The sequence below is a fragment of the Vigna umbellata genome, chromosome 4 (genome assembly GCF_029865625.1).
Source record: "Vigna umbellata cultivar VRB3 chromosome 4, Vumbellata_1.0, whole genome shotgun sequence".
Taxonomy (NCBI): domain Eukaryota; kingdom Viridiplantae; phylum Streptophyta; class Magnoliopsida; order Fabales; family Fabaceae; genus Vigna; species Vigna umbellata.
The window spans coordinates 39,315,492-39,321,499 of NC_142168.1; positions in this window are offsets into that span (position 1 = coordinate 39,315,492).

Sequence of the window (6,008 nt, forward strand, 5' to 3'; positions counted from 1 at the left end):
TTATAACGTACAAAATTTTCTACGTACATCAGAAACTACGTTATAATATGTTGAACATATTATAACGTAAATTTTTGCTACGTTATAAAATGTGCAGACTTACTATATCGCCCAGAACTATATCCCCAGTAACTACGATATAAAATGTCATTTTTGTACGTTATAAAAAGTCATTTTTCCACTAGTGGCCGGTTCTTCATGGTTGGCTTCTTCCTGGTTGGCAGCGGCCTGGTTGGCTTCTTCCTGGTTGGCAGCGGGTCTTGGCCGTGGCCGTGGAGTATCACGTCTGATTTCTTCTATAATAACGAAGGACCGCCGGCATCTTGACCACTCCAGCTTCGCTCGCTCGAATTTTCCTTCTTCTAGGTATTTCTTGCACAGCTCGACATGTTGGAAAATAATATCAGCATGAGTTTCTACTAGCCTGTCCATGGTGACGTGGGGAAAATGACAGAGTTATCCCCCTTCCAAACGACGACCTTTTATAATGGACAATGATACTTCGACATCAAAATTTGACAACATTTTGACACAACCACGTGTCGGGTTCTGATTGGTCTAAGTGGAAGAGATTTTAAAAATTGAAAATGACATGGAAATGAAGGTCAGATGGGTTTTGATTGCGCGGGCTTCATTTTGGGATGAATGGGGTGCCAAGGAGAATGGTAGGAAGTCTTTATCCTAGATTTTTTAGTCTTAGGAGTGGAAGATTAATCTCATGTGTAGTAGGTCCAGTTACTCTTGTAGAGTATAAATAATACCATTAGTGCACACCTCTATTAATATCTAGGCTTAATTACCTACTTAGTCCCCATGTTCGGAGGTAATTTGCTGTTTAGTACCCGGTTTTAAAAATGTAGGCATTTGATACCTATGTTTTGAAATTTGTATCAATTGAATCCTACCCACTTAACGCCGTTATAAATCTAACGTTTTTCTGACATCAACTTTGAATTGTGGACGAGCGGTAGTGGACGAGCGTCCGAGCATCGTTGGACGAGCGTCCTCTTCTGTTGGACGAGCGTCCTCCTCTGTTTGGACGAGCGTCCTCCACTGTTGGACGAGCGTCCTCCACTGTTGGACGAGCGTCCTCCACTGTTGGATGAGCGTCCTCCTCTGTTTGGACGAGCGTCCTCTTCTGTTTGGACGAGCGTCCTCCACTGGTGGACGAGCGTCCTCCACTGTTGGACGAGCGTCCTCCTCTGTTTGGACGAGCGTCCTCCACTGTTGGACGAGCGTCCTCCACTGTTGGATGAGCGTCCTCCTCTGTTTGGACGAGCGTCCTCCTCTGTTTGGACGAGCGTCCTCCACTGTTGGACGAGCGTCCTCCACTGTTGGACGAGCGTCCTCCTCTGTTTGGACGAGCGTCCTCCTCTGTTTGGACGAGCGTCCTCCAGTGTTGGACGAGCGTCCTCCTCTGTTTGGACGATCGTCCACAACCGCTCGTCCACAATTCAAAGTTGATGTCAGAAAAACGTTAGATTTATAACGGCGTTAAGTGGGTAGGATTCAATTGATACAAATTTCAAAACATAGGTATCAAATGCCTACATTTTTAAAACCGGGTACTAAACAGCAAATTACCTCCGAACATGGGGACTAAGTAGGTAATTAAGCTTAATATCTATGTCAAAGCATCATACATGGATAAGTGAGTCTAGAGTGTTTATAATTGTATGTTTTTATGACTTATAGAATGTTTCAGTGTTGAATTTATATGTGATGTATTACATTTTTTATGAAGTTTTGTTTTGAATACTAACTCACCCTACGTGTCTTTTGTTGTTCTTGTGTGTTGTATGTTTATTTTGCGATGATCACCTTATTGGTGGGAGCAAATAAAAGATAGATGTTGAAGTATCGTTAGTGGAGAACAGTGATGTTACGTAGTGTTTTGTTTGTCTAATCTAATAATTAAGTTTAATTCTTATTAATATAATTATTATTAGTATTATTTTATTTTAGATAACTATAATAATAATAATAATATACTTATAAATGGTGACAAATCTCTCTTGTTTTATAATTTTATAATGCTTGGTTTTATTAATATAAATTGCGAAAAATTAGGATATTAATTACAATATATTTTATTACTTTAAAATTAAACAATTATATACTTTTTTTTTTCTACAAATCATCCTTAACTGAACAAACTTTTTTTATCCGTAACAATTTTTATTAATAGTTTATTATGTTGTTGTTCTAACTTTACCTTACACCTTGGGTGTTTCGGAAACAAAAGTTTTAAGTAACCTGAACACACGTAAAATATATATATATATATATATATATATATATATATATATATATATATAAAAAAGTATGATACTTTTAAAAATATGTGTAGAAGAAATTTCACGTACATTTATAAAAAAATGAATTAAACTTTTTATGTAAAATTAATTTAAACATAATTTAAAAAATAAGAATTTGGATAAATCATATGAAATAAGTTTTTACAAATTAGTTTATCTATTAATTAATTTTAATTTATAAAATAGTTTTATTTCAATTTTTTCTTCCATTAACATTTATGTACAATTTTGGATAAATAACTTTTATGTATTCAAAGTTAAGCTTCTTCATATGGAGAGTATTTCTTGTATCACCTTCATATTTTTCATTATAAAAAATACTTAATTATTTATGAGTTTAAAACATTTTGAATTATGTAATTCAAACAAATATTTTAAATTACATAATCCAAATATAAATTTTAAATTATATTATTTAAAAATCTAAAAATATATTTTAAATTGTGTAATCTAAAAATATATTTTATACTTTTGAATTATACAACCTAAAAATTTAAATACACGATTGTAATAGACATTTCGAACACAAAAGAGTCAAAAGATAGAGGTTCTACTTAATTGGGTCCAATTACTCTAATTTGAGATAGAGCTATTTTTCACTTAGTGCTTCTTTCTGCATCTCTTACAGATATTTTTAAATTTAGAAATATCTTTTAGAACATCCAATCTAAATATAAAATTCTTTTTTTAATTTCAGAAAGTATTTTTGAATTTAAAAATACCATCAAAAATAGTTATTTCGAAACACCTCCCAAAATATATATATATATTTCTAAAGTCATTTCTACATTCAGAAATATCTTTAAAACACTCATTCTGAAATGTCAAAGATATAAATCTTATCTGGAATAGTAAATCCAAAATATTAGTAAATCCAAGATTTTATGTAATGCGGCATAAAAAAAAAAAGAAAGAAAAAATGATGATTTGAAGATGAGAGAAATGATGATGATTTTGAGATGTGGTGCTCATAGAAGAAGCAAAATTAAATAGTTAAGGTTTTTAATATTGTTTAATTGAGGGGTAGAATTTATATTAAAAGTTTTACGGTGGTGCAGATAGAAAAAGTTGGGGTGAAGGAAGTAGAAGCGTTTTTCACTGGGTCCAGTTAGAATTGTTATTCAAACAGTTTAATTGGGCCAAGAATAAGATTCCAACAAGTTAAGCACATCTTTTTCTACCTGTCTTTTTCAGAAAATATATATGATGAAAATAAATTTTATATTGTAAAAAATACTGAATAAAAATATATGTGCTGTATTATAGGATGTGAATTTACATATGTTTCTATTATAAATTTGTTTACCGTACAAAAATCAAATATGTTTTCCTTGTGTAATTAATTTTGTGTACAAGTTTTTTTTTTCTAAAAAGTTATATTTTAAGATCAACACATTTAATTATGATATTTTTTAATTGAAATTAAAATGAAAAAATTATCCTTTAATAGAAATGGAGTTAACAATGATACAAATTATAATAAAATTATGCTTTTAGTTCTACTTTTTCTTATTCAATTTAGCCATTTATGATTCTTTTATCTATTTTTTATAATTTTAAAATGTTTCAATTTTGTTCCTTTAAACAATATTTATAAAAAGTTAAGTACTTGGTTAACCAAAAGTAAAATTTTTATAACATTATAGAGAGAGTAACTTTATATGAACTAAATGCATATCTTACCCAACAAATTATCATTTTTAATTGAAAATAAAATTATTTCAAATTATCATTTTTATTTGTAATCTAATTTATGATAAAAAATTATCTTTTTCATTAATAATTGAACAATCATGATGCGGATTATTTTTCAAACTTGCAATATAATTACAGATAAAAGAGTATCTTAATTAATTTAATTTTAATTAAAAAAATTTACTATTGTTAATTTGATAAATATAATCAGTTATTGTAATTGAAAATATAAATTTGTATAACTATTAATTTATTTTAAGTTCAATTATAACAATTTTTTTCTTTAGATTTTACGTATAATATAATATTATATATATATATATATATATATATATATATATATATATATATATATATATATAATTGCTAACGCGTCTGTTTTTTAATTGATACATTTTAGTAATGTGTATCGGGTTTTAGTAGACAAAAATACTCTTATATATCATGGATTGGAATTGTTAACGTGTGTAAGCCTGTTTTTAGTTGGTACATTTTAGCAATGTGTATCGGGTTTTAATAGACAAAAATACCCTTATATATCATGGATTCTAAGTTTTAAGGTTAAGGGTATTTTAATAATTTTCTTTCTCCAAACTTTAAAAAAAAAAACCAAACCCTTACTCACCTCTTTCATTCCTCTCAACCCTTTCTCTTTCATCTTTCTCACTTCAACCTTTTCTCTGTCATTCTACTGTAGACTCCAATTGAAAAAATCAGAAACATTTGTCGTTAAACAATTTTTCTTTGTAAAAAGTTGAGTCATCATATTCACCTTCAGGCAAAGGTTCATTCAAGATCTCTTCAATTTCACCATCTTCACTAACCTCTCTAATTTCATCATCTGCATATGTTGAATCATCATCTCTAAAAAAACCCTCTAGGCCAATTACCAATTCTTTTCGAATGTCATTATGCTTGTGAAAATTAGATAAAATTATATCTGACAAAAATTATAAAATGAAAACTCATTATAAAATCATTTTTTGTAAGAAATTGTTTAACAACGAGTGTTTCTGATTTTTTACGGGCCAATTACCAATTCCTTTAATGTCATTATTCTTGTGAAAATTAGATAAAATTAGATAAGACAAAAATTATAAAATGAAACTCATTATAAAATCATTTTTTGTAAGAAATTGTTTAAGAACGAGTATTTCTAATTTTTTCCTGGTCAATTACCAATTTCCTTATGCTTGTGAAAATTGGATAAAATTAGATAAGACAAAAATTATAAAATGAAAACTCATTATAAAATAATTTTTTGTAAGATTGTTTAACCGCCCGTGTTTCTGATTTTTTTCAGTTGGGACAGAGAAAATGTTGGAGTGAAAGAGATGAAAGGGAAACGGCAAATAATATAATTTCAGTATAGTTCATGTTTTTTAATACCTAATTATAGTGCAAATTATATTTCAAAAGAACAGTTGAATAATTATGATATTTATTTTTCAAAATTTTATAATAATTACTTTGATTACTATTTATAAAAGATAAGTCTTATTACAATTAATTTGGTAAAGGATAAAAAATGATATTTTAGAAGTGATAGTAGTATAAAAATAATGAGACTTAATTATTTTAATATTAAATGGTTTTAATATAAATAGTTTCATTATAAACGAGTTTCATTGTTTTAAAACACATCATCCTTCTATAAACTACTTTTTATAGAGTTTGTTAACTTGGGTTTTTTCTACTTGCTTGTTTGATTAAATAATCGAGACCGTTAGTATTAATCATTGCGGCGAGTTTTTCAATCTAGACTGATCAGTTTCTCTGTTTGATTAATTTGAGTTTTCAACCCTTTTCCTTGGTTTTTTCATATATATGTGGCATGTGGACTCTGCTTAGCTTGCATGTTTCTTTTCAGTCTTTGGTCTGAGTTTCTGTTGATTAGTAGTTCTAACGGTGTTTTTTGATCATGTTTCTATTGTTCGTTGAAGCAGATAGAGCTTCCTAAGCTTTTGGAGCTGTTGTGGGACACCTAGAGTTGTT